Source organism: Centruroides sculpturatus, unplaced genomic scaffold (genome assembly GCF_000671375.1).
Source record: "Centruroides sculpturatus isolate CEXI.00-Female unplaced genomic scaffold, Cexi_2.0 scaffold1614, whole genome shotgun sequence".
In the NCBI taxonomy this organism is placed as follows: domain Eukaryota; kingdom Metazoa; phylum Arthropoda; class Arachnida; order Scorpiones; family Buthidae; genus Centruroides; species Centruroides sculpturatus.
The window spans coordinates 86021-107590 of NW_019385753.1; the positions used below are offsets into that span (position 1 = coordinate 86021).

The following is a 21570-nucleotide window of genomic DNA, read 5'->3' on the forward strand; positions in this document are numbered from 1 at the left end:
GTCAAAATTTTTATTTAGATTACATAAATCAAATATTTTTCTTAAAATAGAACCAATTTTTGTATTTAATCAAGCCATACAATTAGAAATAAAATTGAAATTCCTGTAAAAAAAAGATGCTGTAAAAAGGTACTAAAATATCCATTTTCTAATCAAGATAGAGTCAAATAAGATTAAAAACAGTTAACAGGTATCATCAAAATCTTTCAATTTAAGAGTTAAACTAACGAAAATCAAGTTAGAATAAGGTAAGGGGAAGTTTTTTATTTCCTCCTCTCCCTTCACAATCCATAACGTTGCTAACGATGCGGGGTGGAAACCAATATCTTATTAAGGAATAAAAATAGCACTAAAATAGAATTAATATTGTTATTACAGCATTTTTTCTCTAATAATAAATTCAATATCTGCTACTGATTAAATTTTTAATATGAAATAAGTGACCCCAATTTCCACGTCGACAATCGTAAAGAAGTCGAATAAAAAGAGATAAAATTTGTGGCACGCAAACGTTAAAAATAAATTTAAAAAATACTTTCTGATAAAAGAAATGGTTTATTTTCGAAAAATTACACTTGTAACTCTATATAATTTTTATATATTTTTTAAAATAATAATAAAAAACACCATGTTTTTTTGGACGGTGATGAAAAAGGTGTCAGGAGAAGCAAAAAAATGAGTCATTTCTGTGGCTTAAATTCTTAATCTTTGATGTTTTACTTTACTTTTAAACGTAGAATCTTATCATTTATGTGTTAGATCCCTCTTTAGATTGTGAAGTTTTCGTAGGGAAGATTAGAACAGCATCAGAGTTTTCCCTAAAGATCAAAGAATCTATTCTATAGTTTTACACTTTCTTAGCCTGAAGCTCTTTTACTCTTCAATAAAACTTGGATTAAATATATAAAAAATATATATTTTAAAAAATCGAAAAATTGTTAAAGGTTATTTGTCAAAGACCTTTATCTTTATCTCTTTCCATATAAAAATTCGTTACTTTATTTAATATGAATGATCAGGAATTTCGTTACTAATTTTTGTACAGAGTCTCCGAGGTGCAGTCTAGGATAATAAATCAGATGCTCTCTTTCTCTCTCTCTCTCAATTGTTCTTTTTCAGGTGGGTTAGAATAGCTTCAGGTAATGAAGATTTAATAGCTTGGATGCTTTCTCTCCCCCATCTCAATGATATATTCCCCATGTGAGGTGGTGATTCTATAACCATTTTAACCATTTGTTCTTTTTTATTTCGTTGTTTTTGCTCTAGAAACTTGTTAAAATTGAAGTAATACATGTATTCTCTTGTACTTTTAAATGGGAAGCAAACAGAAAAAGTATTATAGAAACTTTTCTAACACCATCTTTTGATATTAAACAATGTTTCTAAATCAGAAATATTACTTATGAGAACTCTTTGATAGGATTTACGTGTAAAAAAACTATCTAATTTATGATAATTCTTAAGAATTTTTTTATATATTTAATGAAAAGAAAAGCGAAATTATCATCGATATTTTCATCAGAAACGTTGTTAAGTCGATAAGAAAACTAGTTTAATTAATTTAAATAATGTTTTTAGATAATTATTTTTCAACGGATGAGCAAATTAAATTATTATTTTTCAACGAAATTAAACTATTTTTTGAATTAAAAAAAAACACGAGTAAACAGAGGAGAAACTTTTTTACTTTCATTAATTCTTGTAATTAATCCTCTTCGATTCTTTACTAAAAGATTAACAGATTAATACTCCCTTTTTTGGAATGTTTTTTGATTAATTTATACGTTTAAAAATATCCGAAAAAGAAGAAAATAACACAATCCGAATTACCTTTAAACTTAATAAATAGTAAAAGTTTTCTTGTTCGTTTTTAACTGAAAACATTCTTTTTATTCTAATTATCTGCTTGGTTTGTTTCGTGTAAAATTACGATAATTACACGATTAAGACTTTAAAATTGCGAGACATTAATTTAGTAATTAGTCGAAATAGTTCCTTGTTCAAAAAGGGGGTAAAAAAATGGTATTCAAAGAAACGAATTTAGAGAAGAGAGGAAGGGGGAAGAAGAAGAAGAAAAAAAAAGAGAAGGAGTGATCTTTGAGGAACAAGATTTCCCTCCTCATCTCGTAGGTACTGCAAGATACTCACATTAGTTTACGATACGTTAAGCTAGTGCAGTAAAAGTTAAGTGGCCATTCCCTAGTACATTATGTCCAACACCGGAGATAGATAATAGAGTGAGTGAAGCCAGGACGATGTAAAGTGCAGAAAATATGGCCGGCTGGTGTCGACACATACACGAGATATGAAGAGAAATATTGCATCGTTAGATCACTGCGACTAACCTTAATGTGTGTGGAAACTTTACCGAATAGTTTGCACAGATAGTGAGTTTGCTTAAGGTAAAGCAGACACCAACCACTTCTCTTAACCCGATAATCCCAACTTTTCTATTCCTCATCCCTTTAGGATTCTATCGAAAATGTTGCATACCTCCTTCTGGAGTTGAACTCTTATCCGAGCGTTAATAAAAAAAAAGGTGGGGTTGATGATGCCCTACACGCGTAAACATCTTGGGAATTTGGTGTAGAATTTTAGAATTAATTCCCTAACTTCGCTCGCTATTGACTTCTTAATCAGAAGTATTTGTTCTTTCCTTTGTTCGTCCTCAAACTCTTTAAAATTTAGCTAAATTTTTACCCCTTCTGCGGGTTTGTTTTCTGACTGCAACATCCTGATAAGTCGAATTGAATAGGATGAAGTGAATGGGAAAAATAACGACAAAACTCCTATTCGTGTAGCATTGTTTAACGTATCTTGGTCGAAACGACCTTATAAATTTATAAATAAAGTATAAATTTGAGATATTTTTTTGATTTCTGCATACGTCAGATAGTATGTAATTTAGCACCAGAGGTAGAGTTAGTTTCCTCTCTTTAAAGATGCGGAAGAGAGGGATGCGGAAAGTCAATCTACAGAGCGTGACGACAAGATTGTAAGATCTTTCCCCAAAAATAATCCTTAACAAAAGAAAAGAAGGGCATAAACTTCGGACGTTTTTCGGTAGTAGGAAGGCACCCGAGTTGAATTTTGAGCAGGAGCAATAAAAGTAGCTTTAGCGAAAAGAAGAAACAGTCCATAACGATGACTCACTCGGGGTACAAACACACTTACATACCATGCTTCGATGAACCTAAAACTTCAAATAAAACGGATAAAAGGACACAATCTCTTCTAGGAACCGAGACAGACTCAAACACTAAAAGCTCTTTGGGTATTACCAATTCGTCTAACGGGTCAGTTGTTGGATTTCATTAAACCGATTGGTTCTAAAAAATCCTTACACTCGGGGGACGATCTTTTCTATTCTATGTTGCTCCTTCTCATTCTAGAAGTTGTTGCACGGTGTGAAATGACTCGAAAAGAGATTCCCCCATTTACTATTGAAGCTTTCTATTATTATATCAATGACACGACAACTTTCGTGGGTCATTTTGTTAAAGGCCATACCTCTATACACCTAACTAATGGACATTCTTCAGCATCTTGTATTAAATAAACTCATCCCCACAACCGGTAGTGCCTCGAGCTACCCTTTATTACTTAGTAGAGTAATTGCTTAGCTATATATTTTAGTCGGTCTGTTTGTCTATCTCCTAAATAAAACACCTAATAATCGTTTATAATCCAAACCTACTCGACACTATTTAAAAACATTAAAACATCCAAAAATCCATCGACTTCTTTCGGCTTTATTCAAGTTACAAACAATAACGATTAACTCGATAAGAAAATAAAATAAAATTAATAAAATTCAACGACGTTAACTCTTAAATAAAGAAAAATAAATTTGTTTTTTGGCAATTCTTTACTTTTAACATTGTTAATATTCAGTTGATGATTGCTAAAGAAGATGATTGATTGAGGAAATATAAAAATCAATAGAGTGATTTTTAGATGAAAATAATGTAATTTCCTTGCCAAAAAATTCAAAAAAATAAAGTATATATATATATATAATAAATTTATAACGCTTCTTATCGAGTATTTAATCTTTTAATTTTTGAAAATTTTAATTAAAAAATTTCCTAAACAAACAAAGAACAATCTTTCTCCTTTATGTGCTTATCGATTCGTAAAGAAAAAAAAAACACGAGGTTTTTTACATGGTTTTTTTCGATTTTAAGTGTTATAAACTTACAAATTTTAAAGCTTAGATGCTATATTAAGTTATAAGTTTATCTATTTCATCTTATCTTATTAATTAAACAGTTTAGATGGAGAGTAAATGTACAATTATGGCTAATGCTATTAACATTAAAGTCCATATCAGGATTTTAGGATGTAACAATAAGTGATGCCGTTCCAGATGGAAGAGGCTGTTTAGTAAATTGATTAATGGCTTAATTATGGTGTTTTTTTTCTTATAAAAATGATAATTTTTTTTGTAAATTAAGCGAAGGAACTTAAGGATAAAAATATAAAAATCTTCAGAAAATTACTCTTCGGGATGATTTTCTTTTTTAGTTCTAATTCGGGATTCTTTTATAGAAAAAGGCATACAAAAATGAGGATTTTTGGAGGAAGATTCGTAAGTGGAGATCCTTAATAAAGGCACGATTTGGTTACTCGATTAAGAAACATTCTAGGAAGGTTCCATTATTTTGAAGAATTGTAAAAAAAAATAGAGTTTCTAGAGAGTGGTTCATTAGAATCAACCTCGTAATAAGAGGGGGTCTTCGGAAGTAGTATTCGTCGAGGGTACTTCACAACGGGACGAGTAGTATCGCCGACTTACAGAAGAGAACGTGATTCACTGTTTGTATAGACGAGGAACTACTTCAGGACGTCTCGGTCGAGAGTTCGAACCCAAAATTAGTATATCTCCCGACAACGAGTCACCCTCTAACCCTCGATAAGCAAAAGAAGAAGCAAATGGGTCAAACTCGAAGGTTAAATCAATCGAATTTTGTCGAAAATTGATGAGTCACCTGTGGTCCCCTACGTGACATCATCGAGCGAGGGGGACATCTGTTTGACGATGATAAACACGTTCTTTTTAACACGTTTACAACGGCGACAGATTCGATCAATTATCAACACCAACATTTAATTAACACAGTTTTGGTTATCTCTCTTTCTCAATTACCTTCATTAATAACTATAGCAGCTGTCTAGTTTAACTTGCTGCTGATGTGTTTATCGTATGGGGGTGTATTTTTCTTGTTTACGACCTCCCTTAAATGAAGTACGTCAGAACGAGATGTGGAGTTTTCGACACATCGATCAACAACTGCCAATACTGCGCTTCCAACCGGTTTGTTTCATAATAAAGCTCCCTTTGTTTGGTCTGTTGCAGTACCTTAGTAAATGACGTAATCTGGAAGATGTCTCGCTGGTAATTCGAGTAATATCTCCTTTAATAATTTACTTAACTAAATTATTAATCGATAAAACTCTTACGTAAACATATTCGCTTTAGTCTACCAATATTCAAATTTCTCAGGCTCGCGTAGGGATCTAAATACTCGAATGTCGTGCCTCGTCAGGGGATCCAAAAACTACAATATTGTACTATGTGAGGGGACCAAATACCCGGATTTTATATCTCATTAAGGAATTTAAACACCGAATATTAAGGGTAAAATAAAACAATACGAAAGTACAGTACATTATTTAAGCCATTGGAAGGAAGTTAAATTATAATTTTTGTTGTTTATTTAATACCCTCGTTCTATTCTGGGAGATAAGAAAACACGAAAACCGAAAGTATAAACATAAAAACGTCAAACGTGACAGGTTGACCATAGCAGAGACAATTTCTTCTCTAGAGACTATTGGACAAACATTAACGTCTCGGTTATTGTTGAGATAGAATAAATGGGATGGGTTATAAGTTGGACGTCAACGTTGTAAGTCACTCAGTCACGGATACAACACCCGTTTCTGGATGTGGAAAGCTGCAACTCTGTAAGCACCGCTTCACTAATATGATTTAACAAGAGGAGTGGCACCACCCGCTTTAACACTACCAAAAAATATACTCGATCGTAAACACTAGAGAATATTTATAAAAATCCTCTCTCTCCTTTTCTTAATTTACTAAATGTTCAACTTGGTCAGAAATGTGCAGTTAATTAAAATGAAATATTTAATTAACCGAAATGTTCTTATTCATCAGAGAGAGAGAGTTGTAAAATATTTTTATAAAAGAAGGAAAATAAATGAAAATGTATAGAATTAAGCTTTATTTTAAAAGTAACTTATTCTAATTTAATTTTTAAATAAAGGTAACTTGATTTAATTAAACTTAATTCTACTTAACGACCTTAATTATACACGACTTATACTTAGTTTTATACTTTGTTTCCATCGCTAATGCCTATATTTTTTAATATGTCTTGCAATTTTGACACTTTGTGTTTTAAATTCTAATATTTTATAATTATTTGCTTCTATGTAAACATATTCTTCAACTCGGTAACGAGTTCTAATGCCTTACAATCTACTTAATTATGTTTTACTTATGTTATATAATTATAATGCTCTAAACACAACCGAGTTCTGCTTCTATGTTACGTAACACGTAACATACCTAAGCTGTGTTGTAGCAACATAATTACAGGCCTACTACTGTAATACTATTATGTAAGTAACTTTACTACTGTTACAGTTATGTTACTACTTTACAACCCATGTATATTCTCTGTTAAATTATTTTCTATAAGTGTGAGGAACTGTCATACAGAGAAATTTAATAATTACAAAGAAGTATATCCGTATAAATGCAAATTTTATATATGGAAAGTAGCAGAGAAGATGGCTAAGAGTAGGAGTAGAATGCCCAAAATTTGAATTATACGAAGCTACCACTATAAAGCCGTCATCTAGTAGTTGGCCTCTCATCCCCAAAGGGTATGTCTCCTTTACTAAAATGTAAAAAAAAGAATGATTTATGTTTTTGACAAATGAATTAAGAAGAAGACATAAATTTCTAACCCTTTGTTTATACAATAAAGCAGAATTTTGTCACCCACGAAGAGTCATAACGACCATTAAGACACACTCGATGTCTTTCTACACCTGTTTGTTGTCATTTTAGTAGGAAGTTCGGATTAAGTTAATTGAATTTGTTCCTCTGCCTTATTGTAACGCTAAATTATCAACTATAATTATTTCTGTGGTAATGCTGTTACGTTTGCCTCGTTATACTTGCGGTTACATTGCATTTATTGGGATTAATAATTTCCAGAAAAGATCTTCCCCCCCCCTTTACAAATTACACTTTAAGTTTAATAGAAGAGCCAACTTTATTCCTTTGTTGTTTATTAATACGTGGAAAACTCTTTAATATTGTTACCTCGTCCAGTATCGGTTCGTAAATTGATAATAAAATTTGTAATTTGCCATTTTAAGACACGAACTCATCTTCATCCATCATTGTTTGCTCGCTCTTCTATGCAAATGTTACGATTTCAAAAGTACTAAGTAACTCTTAATTAAGTTCCTCGGTGATGTATACAACGAATTTAAAGGTAAATTTGTTTAGAAACTTTATATTTTTAACAAAATTTTTAGTTCTTTTGGCCGAGTGTCAAATCTTTTTGTATAAAAGAAGGGAGACAACAACTGCTCTTTTCTTAGGTTACGATGTCGCCATTCCCTCTTATGGCCACTTGTCGTGTGTTTTGATAAACAAAAGAAACATATTCGTAGCTTTTATGACGTCTTTCCAGCGTATAAACCCCTCTTTTTTTTGTATAACTGTCCATAGTTGAAGGCAAATCCTCCTTTTTATTTGGGATAAGCTTATCGTGAAAATATGCTCTTTCTCTCCTACAAAAAACAATTAATATTTTTTATTTTTATTTTTTTTTTTAGTTTTTGGACGTTATAATCGATAGTTATAGTCTTTTCTTTCTTATAAAATAAATTATATACTTTTCTAGTTCGTTTATCTTTAGCTTTATGTAGAGGGAGAGATGCCCACTCGAAGAGAGATGCTTTATTATTTATGAAATGGATAGAAAATCTTTTTATCCAAAGATGAGAGGAAGCTAATCGAGAGAGCATCTCTCTTTTCCTCTTGATCATCTCACCCCATCAATTTTATAAAATTTAAGAAAAGTATTCATATCTATTCTATAAGCTTCTCTAAAATACGTAGGGCATCTTTACCTGTGGGCATCCTAAATTTACAGTTATATTAATTCTTATAAGAGCTAAAAATAAAACAGAAAAAGACCATTCTATTTTTTAAGCATTTATTTTCCTCTTAAACCAACAGACCATAAAACAAACTTAAATAATAAATTTATTATCTGATTTGAGATAAAAGAATAAACGAGTTATCTCGTAACACATCCAAAAAAAGGAAAAAAAAAATTATTCGAAAATTTTATATTAAAAATATAGAAATAAGTAAGCCACAAATAAGGAAAACACGTCACTAAAAATCCCCCTTCGTCACTAACTTTTATAAACTTTTATAAAGTCCATTTATAAAACTACATTAACTAAGTCATAAGATACGTACTTTTAATGACAAGTTTTAGATTTTTAAGTTGATTTTTTTTTTTTTTTCTTTTTTAAAGATATTTCTCGAATGTAGATTCTAAAAATGCGTATGGCACACATAACAGAAAAGACGTTACGAAAGGTGAAGGAGGATGGAGAATGACGTTTACGAGATGACGAAATAAAATTCTTACTTTGAGAAAATGAGCATCTGGGCTTGTTGAGCGTAACTAAAGAATGAGATTAGTTGTAGCACGAGATGCGCTTCGTAACGATTCCTCAGCAGGTGATGCCTACCAACTGCTACTGTTAACTAACTAGGTCTTATGCTTGTCCTATGCCAGTACTCCTGTACTTGACGGTTAATCAATGACGTGTTTGCAACTTGTTCTTTCGAATACTTGATTTTACTTCATCTCCCTCTTCTCTTTGTATATTTATTTTTACGTTTTGTATCGTTGTCGTTAACGTATCTTCATAGTTTCATTAACAACAAACGTATATTTAATTAATCTCTTCTAAAATTCCTATTTTCTTCGTCGTTTTAACTCGAAAAAAACTAGTAATTTTAATGTGATTTTCTTAGAAATTAACGTAGAAAATTGTGTTTTTTTTTTTAATGTTATTATTCTAAACTTTTTCGTCTTGTAAAATAAATGAGGGAGTGATGACTCGTGGAAGAGATGGCAATTATCGGTTTAATACTTTCTAGAATTGCCTTTTTTTCGTTAGAGATGCAACCCGCTTATTTGAAATGTTTTAGGTATATCTCCTCTGGGGCATATCACCCTCACTAGGCATCTTTCTCATAACTCGAGCATTGTCATGTCTTATCCATGGGGCATCTCTCCCATTCGAATATTGTACTGTACGTTAGTAATCTCTCTTGAGCATCTCTACCAAATTTCTCTTCAAGAGAGGCATCTTTACTACATATACTAGGCGTATATTACAGAATTAAACACATATATTAGTATAAGACTAATATCTGTAAGGCATTTATTTTACTAAAGTTCAAAAAATTGCAACTAAGAACTTAGTTTACACACCAAAAATATTCGAAATAACGACGAAATCCAGAAAAAAAAATTTCGTATGCCGAAGAAGATATTTTGGTACGTCACTAATGCCTCTAAGGCATGTATTTAATAGTCAATTCAAAAAAAATCGCATTAACTTCCATGTAAAAAAAATCTCATTAAACATTAAAACTCCATACAAGGAAGAACAATAAATCTAAAATCTTCCAAAAAAATTCTCACATAACAGAGAATTAGGCACGGATTTTACAGTACGGTATTAATGCCCGGAGGCATATATTTAACACAAGAATTTAGAAAAATTTCATTTAAATCTCATTCAAGAAACCTCATTAAACATTAACAGTACACACGCTAAACGAGTAAAGTAAGTAGAACCAATAAATCAAAAACAGAAAAAAAAAGCAACGAGTTGCTTAACTTTCCCGGCGACATTTGGTAGCTCCATCTGTTATCATATTTTATTAAAAAACTTTTTATTCTTTTAACTATTATAAAACGGCAAGAAGCATAATTTTAAGTGGGGGATGAGTTTTACAAAAATTTGTAAATGCTAATAACGAGTCCGACCCTACTCGAGATACGACACGCGATCTTTTTTTTATCTCCCCACCCCCTAGACCTTTAACCACCAAAATTTAACAGGATCGATCCCTCTAATACACAAACCTCCCTGCAAAATTTCAAAAATTTTTGACAAAAAATACAGGAGTTATTAAGTTTCAAAGAGGGTGAACAAAATCGTACCTCCCTCCACACACACATATAGAAAAATCCCGGGAATTGTTTTGCATTTCTCGACGTTTCAAGGTCTCCCGAGTCCAAACGTGTAAAAATCTTAGGGTTCATCTTTTGACCGATGGCCATACATTTCTTCTGTAATATATAACGTGGCAGGAAAGTAAAAATGGCGTATCGATCAAAACAAAGAAGAAAAAAAAAATTTACTTTATCATAAAATTTTGCTCGAAAGATTTGCTTCTCATCCCGTTAAATAATCCATAGTAAAAGCCTCACCTGTATCAATTTTATAACAGAGAATCTAGTGGAAAAAAACGAACATAAATCTATCAAAAAACTGTTCATTGCCGAGTCAAATCCCTTCTTTTCGGACTTAATCTTCTTTGAGTATTCTAAACAGTAGACAAGGGTTTCAATTAAAACAAGTCGGGATACGTCAAACGGGGTGAAGACGTCCCAAAGGCTCTCCAACCAAAAGACTCGTAATAAATCTCCAGTTTTATAGAGGTCATAAAACGGGAAATAAAATGCTAGATATTTGACAGATATGGAGGCTATATGCCATACGGAAGCGGCATTGTTTACGGTTCTTCCATTCCTATAAAGTAAAGTCAAAAAATTACCCTCTGCACTCCCTTCCTCCCTCTTCTCCAGCTTAACTTATATGAGAATGGAAATATCTAAATGTGTAAGCTGACTCGACAGAAAACTCTATATATGAACCGTATTTATGAATAAAGTTTTATTTATTTATTTATTTTTTAATCTGTATTTTGTTTATCGGAATTATTTTTTTCTTTTTTTTTAAAGTTTAGGGTTTAACTTTCTCGGCTGTTACATATAACAGAGGGAAAATTAACGGGATTTTTCTGTATGTGTAAAATATTTCTATGGAGGAGGGACGATTTTGTTCACCCTCTTTGAAGCTTAATAACTCGTGTGCTTTTTGACGAAATTTTTTGTTATTTTGTAGGGAGGTTTGTATATTAGGGGGTTCGATTCTGTTAAATTTTGGTGGTTAAATGTGAACGGGTTGGAGAGATATAGGTAGAGATAGATCGTGTCATATCTCGAATTGAGTCGGATTTTATGACGATTTTACTCGTTATTAGCATTTACAATTCTTTATAAAACCCATCCCTACTCTCAAAATTATGCTTCTTGTCATTTATAATAATTAAAAATATAAAAAGTTTTTTAATAAAATATGATANATTTCCAGAAGGAAAAAAGCAGCCTCTACTAAATCAAACTAAGGTTCTCCATAATGTTGAGAGATCGTCTGTGATTCTATATATATGTATATATATATAGATATATATATAAAGCAACACTATTGAGTGTTATCACGTACCAAAGAACTGGTGGCCAATTTTAAACTGCAGGGTATAAAAATTTCGAAACGTAATGCGTTGCATTGCGACCCATTCAAGTGCAATGAAGACTCTCTCGATCGAGTGTTGCGGTGTAGACTTAAATAAACCGCAACACCGTGTATGGTTGTGTGTGATATGTACTGTTTGCTGCTTCCAAACAACAACAACAACAACAACAACAACAACAGCAACAAACTGTATTATATATATTCCATGCCTTGGCAGCAATTTGTTTTTAGAAGCTATTTCCAAATTTTGTTGGCTTCGTCTCGATCGTGTTGGGTTCTTTTTTTGTGTTCTTTGTATTGTTGTAAGTGTCTCAACAATTCCAAAAGATACATTCGTACGAATTATCATGCACAGGAAGATGAAGAAGTAATGAAAAAAATTAACGATGATAATCATATATCGCCTCAATTTAATGATTTATGACTACATTAAAAATTTTAATATTTAAAAAATAAATAAAAATAAAATAAAATCGAGAATTGTAAAGTTTGGTATGAAAAATAATTGTAGAAAAAAAAAAGAAATATATAAACAAAGATGAATTGCAAGTGCCTTATCGTTATTCTTTCACCATTGCCCTTCTAGGAATCAATGTTTGCACTTGCCGTAAGAGTAAAGTTTCGTGGGGGATAGGACAGGTGCCAAATATGGAGCCATCTTTGATCCTATCCTAATCTAAATTTCATTATTTGTCTCGTGTCCCCGTGGTGGTGACACTTTTCAATGTTAATGTATACGGACAATGGATTTGTACTTACAGGAATCCAGGGCCTGGATAATACTCAGAACGAAAAATAAAATTGCTTGTCACATAATTATTCTTATTTCCTTCTTTTATTTTATAGAAAATATATTTATACTTTTAAATATTTTATTAAATGGATGGCTTTTTAACACGTCTTACGAGAAAGGTATAAGCTGAATTCACACACGAATTTCACTTAATCTATTGATTAAATGTGTTAAAACTTATCAAATCTACAAAACTTTGACCTTTTAACGTCTCTAATCATTAAGAAATTTGCTATACCATCGATTAAAATATATTAAAATACCACAAAGATTCATGATTTAACACCTTCGTACATCTTTAATCAATAATCCACCTCAAGAATCATTAATTAAACACGTATTAAGAAGTCAAAATTTTTATTTAGATTACATAAATCAAATATTTTTCTTAAAATAGAACCAATTTTTGTATTTAATCAAGCCATACAATTAGAAATAAAATTGAAATTCCTGTAAAAAAAAGATGCTGTAAAAAGGTACTAAAATATCCATTTTNAGTTAAACAAATTGCTCCGAAGAGGGTTTTTTTTTTTGTTTAATCGATAAATTTAATTTATAGAAATCTCGAGACAATAATAAAAATTAAAATAATCAAAATCGAATTTATTTTGAGTGCAGGAAAGAAAATAAAGTCATTCTACGTCAGAAGTGTATTGTGATTATGTAGTGTTGTAATTGTTTTGTGCGCGTGTACTGAGTCTGAGTTGCGTGTTGTACTTTACGTGAGGTGTGATTGTTGTTTCTATTGCTTTATTTTTGTATACGGATTTATTCTGCGTATTGCACTGTATGCATTTCTGTGATCCATGTTACGTTTCTGTATTTCTGTGATATGTTTGTGTATATTTCTGCGATTTAAGTGTGTATTTCTATGGCGTATACTGTGATCTGTGTGTTTATATTTCTGTGATATATACTGTGATATGTGACTATAATTTCTGTTGTGTAAAACGTGGTGTGCGAATATATACTTCCGCAAATATGTTATGTTTCCATGTAAAATTCAAACACGACTAGTGTGATGTGTTTAAATTTTTTTTACAGTACGTATTTATATTGTATCGTATTCGTATTTTATATTTCGCTACGTTACGTTTGTTTATCGTATATATTGTATTTTATCTGTGTATTTATCGAATCTGCAACAAACACCGAATCCAATATTCCTAGCGCGTTGCATATAAACTCACACACGACATGGACTATTGCGCGTATATTTTATGTGTCGTGTATATATTTCTGTCGCGATTATACGACGTGTATACCACGTGATTGGAGAGACTAGTGTCCTACGTCATCTTCCATCCGCTTTATTTGTTAGGACGGTGCCAGGGGGATATAATACGTTCGCTTAAGTAGCAACGATAAGACGATGCAGCTTAATTAAAAATCATTGTTCTTCCCGAAGGTGAGTTTTTTTTAGAAAGATCCTTCTTCCTCCTTTTAAATCCAATAGACAAATGTTTCGTTTAATTACTATTTTCCCTCGTGCATCGTAGCTGTGTAATAGTGGTGCATTATTCTTTTTCCAATCGTCGTCTAGACTTCTGTTCCTCTACAGAAAAGACTCTTTTCAGTTTGCATTGGGTCTTTTGCAGATAATGAACGTTTCTAGAAAAAAAAACAGGGGGTGAGAAAGTATGCGTTATTGTCATTTAATCTAATGTGATTATTACAAATGATCGGCATTTTGGGAATTGTTATTAACGAGATGAAATTTTTGATAACTTGACGTGAATTTATTGAAATTTTTACTCTTGTACATTTGTTGGAAACAAAAGATTTTTTTTTTCTTTTTTTTCACAATTTTGCAAATGTAACGTTTGTGCAAATTTCTGGTAAAACGGTATAAAAATTCTTGTTTGTTTTTGTATGAATCTTGTGTAAATTGTATCAGAATTCTTACATAACTGTACAGAAACGTGTGGAAAATTATGAAAAATTCTTCTACAATTGTACAAAATCTCTTAAATAATAATGAAAAATTTTTTAGAAAATTAATATGCGAAAATGCTTGCGTAATTGTGCAAAAATTCTGATAAACTTAAACAAAGACACAATTTATTTTGCAAAAATTCATGTAAATTTACATTAAAATGTTTGCGAATTTATGAAAAACTTACATATAAATGTGCAAAAAACATGTAAACAGTTATGCAAATTTTTAAAGAAAATTAACAAAAACTGTGTAAAAATTCTTCTATATCAAATAACTTACAAGATGATGATAAAAATTAGAATTGTACAAAAAATTTTACTTAAATTACTCAATGATTTTTATAAAATTATGCAAAATATTTTGGTATTAAAGTGAAAAAATGATATGTTAGTGGAATAAATACTTAAATACTTACTTAATACTTAAAACTTAAAATAAATACTTAAATACTTAAAACTCCTCATACCTACATTTAAAAAAATCGAAGAAATTTTTTAGAAAAATAATAATCATTTTAATTTATATTCTAAACACAAAATTTCGAAATAATTCACTTATATAAAATCTTATCTTCCATTTACAGTAATATTTAAAATATTACGAGAGAACATAAAAAGAATTTCTTTTTTTTTAGATAGAAGAAAGTGATTTTTTTTTGAAAAATAAAAGAAAAAATGCAAAGATTGTAATTCTTGTTTCTTTTTTTTCGGTATCTCTTTATCGTTTAACGAGCGAGTAAAATGGGAATAAAGCAAAATGTCATTAAAAGTTTCATTTTCTACAATAATTTCAATGTTTAATTTTATCGTTTTATTCCAGCTGCTAAGTCGCACGATTTGAGTAATTTTGTGACACAGTAATTGCATTTTCTGTTTAAGAGACAGTCAAAATAAACAATTGCCAAAAGGCTTTTCTTCCTCTTTCATTAAATAACAAGCTGAGAAACGATGTTATTTGTTACTCATCATTTTCTAGTAATATTTACTACTAAAATATAATGAAATTTGGTCTCTTTCCATCCTCCTCTCCATCCTCCGATCGTTCCAAAAATTGCTAAATTTTCGAAACTTGACATGTGTTTCGCTCCTTTTCTTCTAGCAAAATCCTCGACTTATTTACATTCTGTTAGATTTATCGATCATAAAATGTCTTTTGAGTTCTTATTACAATGCTTGGACCATCGGGCGGTCACGTGACCAGTGCCAAATTAAGCATTAAACTATATAAATGTCACACGTTACATGATTGATACGCCCGCTTAGAAATTTTGCAACATGATTCTAAAAAATCCTGTATAGAGGTATTATTTAAATTGCTAATATGGCCACACGAGAGAAGAATATATATTAACTTTTATAATTTTCAAAGAGTTTAATCTTTGTTTTAATTTGGGTGTTTTAAAATGAAGGAAGATTCTATTCTCTACTTCCTTAATTAGAAAATTTTGCATTTTTTGGTAAAGAATCTCTCGCACCTTCGAGTAATTCTTTTGGGTTCTTTTAGTGATTTTTAAACAATTATTTTAAAAAAAGTAAACTAAAATTGGGATTTTTAAAAATGAATATTTTTCGAAATCTTTTCGTGAAAATGCTCGAATGAATTTATTAGCACGAAAATGGCAACACGAAATATTTATGTAATACCTCTAGAGGTTAAGAATACGTTATCACAATATGTAAGTCCTCTTTGGTGAAGAGAGGAGATTCTAAATCTCTCTAAGAAGCTTCGAACATCCCCTTCGAGATGCTCTCGATTCTTTATAAAGATCCTAAAGTCGATACATAACTTACCAAGCAAGTCCTCAATCTAGTTCTTATAATTGGCATCTTTCCTTTTAGAGGGTTTTTGGAACTGATTTTTTTTGAAGTTTTGACATTTTTTAAAGCATCCTACTCTATTTTTTTATATATATATAATTGGAAGTAATTTACGAGTGAAGCTTTTTATTAGAGTTGATCCTCTTCGATCACTCGAAAAATAAATGATAAAGAGAGGGACTTCGTCACGTATAAAACTAAATTGATAACGTTATCACGATATAATTGAGTATAACCTGTAAAACTAGAATCTCTACAAATATGAATAATCCATTGTTGGATACTCATTATCATAGTCTAACTTAGATTAATGCATTGTCAAAATGATCAGTACACATTAATCATCCCGGCTTTAAATTAAATTCTATGTCCCTTCCTTGAGAATTAATTACTAACTAATCACGATCTTTAAAAATTTAACATCTAAAAAACGTTCAAATTTAAAAAAAAAAACATATATATATTTTAAAATAAATAAATCGTGTCTAGTTATAGAAAAATGAATTGAAAGGATGCTAAAAAAAAAGATGAGGAAGAGCAGAACACGTGATAATGATTACTCATTTATTATTATTTTCTTCTTTAACTTATTGATGCGATCTTAATAATCACTAATAATTTGTAATGTAAAAAAAACATCCATTTTTCTTAATTTTATCGTGTAAAAAAACTCTACTTTTTTTAATTTGATTGATTTTATTTGTATAAAGTCGCACATTAAAGAGGTGGATATGATGCAAAGTACATTATTGTTTAATAAAGAAATTAATGATATTTCTCTCAAGTAGTAGCCTTTTTTAAATGATTTAATGTGTCCTCTTGTAATACAAGAAAAACACTTTACAATCTTTTAACGTTTTAACACGAAGAAACTTAAAAAAATGAACCGTAAAATGATGCGATTCTTTCAAGTGATGCTGCGGATGATGTCAGAAAATTTATTCTGTGTCATTTAAAAAAAAAAGAAAACGGAAAAATAATTTAATAAAATCGTTATATATTTTGTATATTTATGTTATTTTATAAAATAATCACGAATTTTATATAATCTCACACGTTAGAAAAGCGAATGATACGAAGTATTTTATATATTTAATAAAGAAATTAATTAAATATAAACCTTTACTAGATATATATTATAAGATAATACGTTAAAATAACAAAAAGATTTTATAGATTTTGATGCTTTAACACGAAAAAAACGTAAAAAAATGAGTCATGGAAGTGTTCCTCTCAATTGATGCTTGTGATGTTGCTAGAAAATTTACTCTGTAACATCTAAAATCAAGAAAGAATTCAATAAAATTGTCAAAAAAGAAACTAAAATCGTTGTAGATTTTATATATTTTGATTGTTTCATAAAAGAAGACATAAATAAATTTATATTGAATTTTTTAGAAGGGATGAACATAACACCGAGTTGTTGAGAAAATATATCGAAAGCAATAAATTTAACATAGAAAAAAATATATTTTTCTTCCTGATAACTTTTGAATAATATTAATATTGTTTATAGTTAATGTCAGAAAATTCTAAAAAGAAAAAAAATATCAAACATTTATAGAACATTTCCTTGTTTCTATTACTCTTTCTAGAGTTAGAATTACAAATTTTCTTGGATGATATTTCAAAGAAGATATGGGATTTCAAAATAAAAAATAAAAAAAATCTAAAATAATATTTTTTTGAATGTCAAAAACTTGAAGAATATTCGAATTTTTGAGGAAATGTAAACTCATAAATGTCAATGTTTTACTTTAAAATCACCTAATAAATGATAAACAAGGCATTAAAGGTGTGTCACGTGATACGATTCGAATTCCGAATCGTGTTTTCACAGCCATGTTCCTTCCACATTCAAACTCTGAATTTAATATTAATAAATTTACTGTTTTAAAATGTATATATTTACTTTTTTCTTTTTAGTTTTTAATATATTTTTCGGTATGTTTAGAAATAAAATAAAACACTTCTTTCTGTGTTTAATTTAAATATATTCATTTTGAATTATGTCTTATAACTTATGTATAGGCCTACATATATACGGTCGCGCGCGTCGGTCGCGTTACCGGCGCGCGACATTACCTTAGTTCTTTGTCCATTTACTTTATATCCGTTAAAGTCAGGTAATTTTATCGTTAATTATTTTCCTATTAATAAACCATAACTTAAAAAAGGTATTAACGTTAAAATTGCTAATATATTCGCGACGCGACTCACGCGTGGTAATTAATCATGTAATATAAAACACGATGTAGACAGGTTATTCAGAATTGAATCTATGCTTTAAAAAAAATAAAGTATTCGTATTTTAACCTTAAATGTATTATTGAGTAGTTATATAAAGTTAACATAAATTGAGCTACTATGTTATAGGTAGGTAGACGGGTTGTGTATATAAAATTACAGGAATGGCATGGAGTCATATAGATTTAAAGCATAGAGGTACTGTATATGAGCTCAGGTATGAGCTTAATAAGGTGCAAAGACAAATTGCGATTCGTGTTTACTCAAAGCTGAATAGTGTGAAGTGACAAATTGGGCTTAGTTGTTTACCGTAAACTTAATAGAATGCAGAAACAGCTGCGCTTGGTGTTTTAAGTTTAATGGAGCGCAAACATAACCTATGCCATACATAAGTTCAATAGAATGTGCTAAGTTTAAAGCTCGTAAAAATAAGACTTTTGTAAAATATTTAAGGTGAGAAGATAAAACTGTAAACTCGCTACACTCTCGTGCTTTTTAGCGCACAATAAATTGTCTCTATATTTTATGTTTAATACAGTTAATGGACAAATTGTATTGTATGTTGAAATTTTAAAGAAAGAGGTACTTAAATTACACTACTTTCTCTTACTATTTACATTGAAGAGCGGCACTTATGACGTATTTAACATAATTTCTTCTACAAGTTTTTAATTGCATTTTTGTTCTGTTTCTTCTAAGACTTTTACATGTAAAGATTCATCTAAATAATTAAAAGTAAGCGCTTATGATCCTTCTTTAAGTCCTTTTTCTTTTCTTTTTTGATATATTTAAGCAATTCGCTTAAGATCTTTCTTGACGCTATTTTTTTTTTTTTTTTCTTAATGCTTAAACACAACTTAACAGATCTCATTTAAGATCTTCCTCTAAATTCTCTCCTAGATTTTTCAGATATATCTAATACCTCGCATCAATTCTTGTCTAGATTATTAGATATAATCAAAAATCTTCTTCTTCTTCCACTCTGCAAGCGCTTGCATATTCAAGAATTATCACTTAGATGATTGCTTGCATGAAACTTAACTCAAGAATGTTTTATGAAGCTTCATTCCTCAGAGTTTTAACGTGTAAAGACAGAATCTTCTTATAATCCTTCCCTCTGAAGAGCTTTTGGATACATCTAAGCAATTCATTTAGCATCACCATCTTCTTCCTCTATTCAAATTCTTTAGATGTAACTTAACACTTCGCTAAAGATGTTGCTGTAAACTCAGTTTTTTTTTTTTTTAGATTGTAAATCTCCGTTAGAATCTTCCTCCCTCGAATTTTCCAAATGCACATAAACACTGGGGAATTTTTCATCCAACTTCTATCCCCAGGGTTTTAACTACATCTTTACACTTTGCCCCTAAGCAAAATACTTAGATGCGACTAAACGTTTAGGGAATAGAAATGATGTAAAAATAGTTTAATTCTCACCATTTAAATTATCATCTTGAGCAATCTGCAATATCTAAAAAGCATCATTAAAGTTTCAATGGTGTCAATTATCTTGCAATTATCGTGTCGAGAAAGATTTTCATCGATTCTCCTTACAGCAGCATCTTTCTTGATGTCGGTCTCGGATATAAGAGAGATTAATTTACTACTTTAGGTTTTTAATTTTGTTTTTTACTACATAAAACTTTATATACGAAGAAAGATCAAAGACTTGCCGGAGACGTTATTAAATAAATTATACAACCACTCTCGATATTTTTACTCTCTTTTTTTTTATTATTATTATTGATTTCGACTCTTTCAACTAATTCTACGCTCTGAAAAAATGATGTTTGGAAGCATATTTTCCAAAAATTATTGGTTACTTGAGCATATATAAAATTATAGAGACAGTGTTGAAATTAAACTGAAAATTCATCTTTTTATCAATATTTACTACAAAATAATGTATGTAATTTCTCGAATTACTTCCTCGTCTTGGTGAATAAGTCAAAATTTCGTGGAAAAGATCGTACAGGTTAGTATAAATCTTCTCTTTTCAACTGGTAGATCGCGAACCCCCATCTGACGTACCAATACATAGAAAGTAATCTTCCAACTTAAGAGCTTGGGAAGCTTATCGGTAAAAAAAAACATTTTTCATATTATCTTTTAAATTATGTAAATAATTTAAGCCTTAAAAATTTGGTATAAATAATCTAATTCCTTTTCAAATTATTAGATTCAATTTTTAATTCAAATTTTCAATTTTAAAAATTTAAGCTATGGATAATAAAATAAAAATCGATTAGAAAATAAAAATATAATAAAATATTAATAAATAGCATTATAGGTAGCAGCGCTATATTGCCATCTAGCGGAAAAATTAAGTACTAATCAATTGTTTTTTTTAAAAATAAACATTATTTAAATTTATTTATTTTAAAACGAAAAAAGGGTATATTTGCCGTCTTTTAAGATATTTACTAACTTAAAATCATGAATTGATCTTAAAATATTCATTCGTAAGACATAAATTTCACTTTATTACATTATTACTCTTCAGCATCACTTTCAAATACTGTAATTAGTAACGATTTAAGTGATGTAAGTGAGCTTAAACTAATATACTTTTTCGGGTTTAAGTGACGGATTTTTTTATTCACTTTAAAATCCTTTTTTCTAATGCACTTCTAAAGTATCTAACTCTCTATTAACTAAATCTTATTACTTGAGAATGATCCCATAGAAGATGAAGAGCAACGTGTACGAGAAGGTAAAAGAGTGAACTTTTAATGAAAAATTGAGAAGAGAGAGAGAAAGCAAGAAGGTAGTAGAAAGTGTAAAGATCTGTACATTAAATTAAGAAAATGAAAGGAAATTATACAAGCTTAGAAGTAAGTAAAAGCTCTAAACTTATTGGTAAGTATGGGTTACAGTTGCAGCTATTACTACTTTTTTTTTCAAGATAAAAAAGATAAAATTGGGATCACGATAGAGAGAAGTGTATAATAAGAAAAAGAACAGACGTCCTTGCAAATATTAAAGAAATTAACTTTGAAAAATTCTCTTAGAATTAAATTTTAGACTTTCAAATTAGCCAGATGCTTTCTAAATTAATAATAATATTGCTTTTTAGCGCACAATAAATTGTC

At 29.9% G+C, this 21570-nt stretch overlaps 1 protein-coding gene across 1 annotated transcript in view; it reads left to right on the plus strand.

Annotated features, from left to right (window-relative positions):
- The window catches only part of LOC111641789 (teneurin-m-like), a 29067-nt gene extending 16995 nt beyond the window's left edge, over window positions 1-12072 (plus strand). Inside the window, exon 26 of the transcript XR_002759475.1 lies at window positions 11576-12072. The gene's annotated coding sequence lies outside the window, so the exon portion shown is untranslated. The remainder of the gene's footprint in view (window positions 1-11575) is intronic.
- Window positions 12073-21570: the final 9498 nt, after the last annotated feature.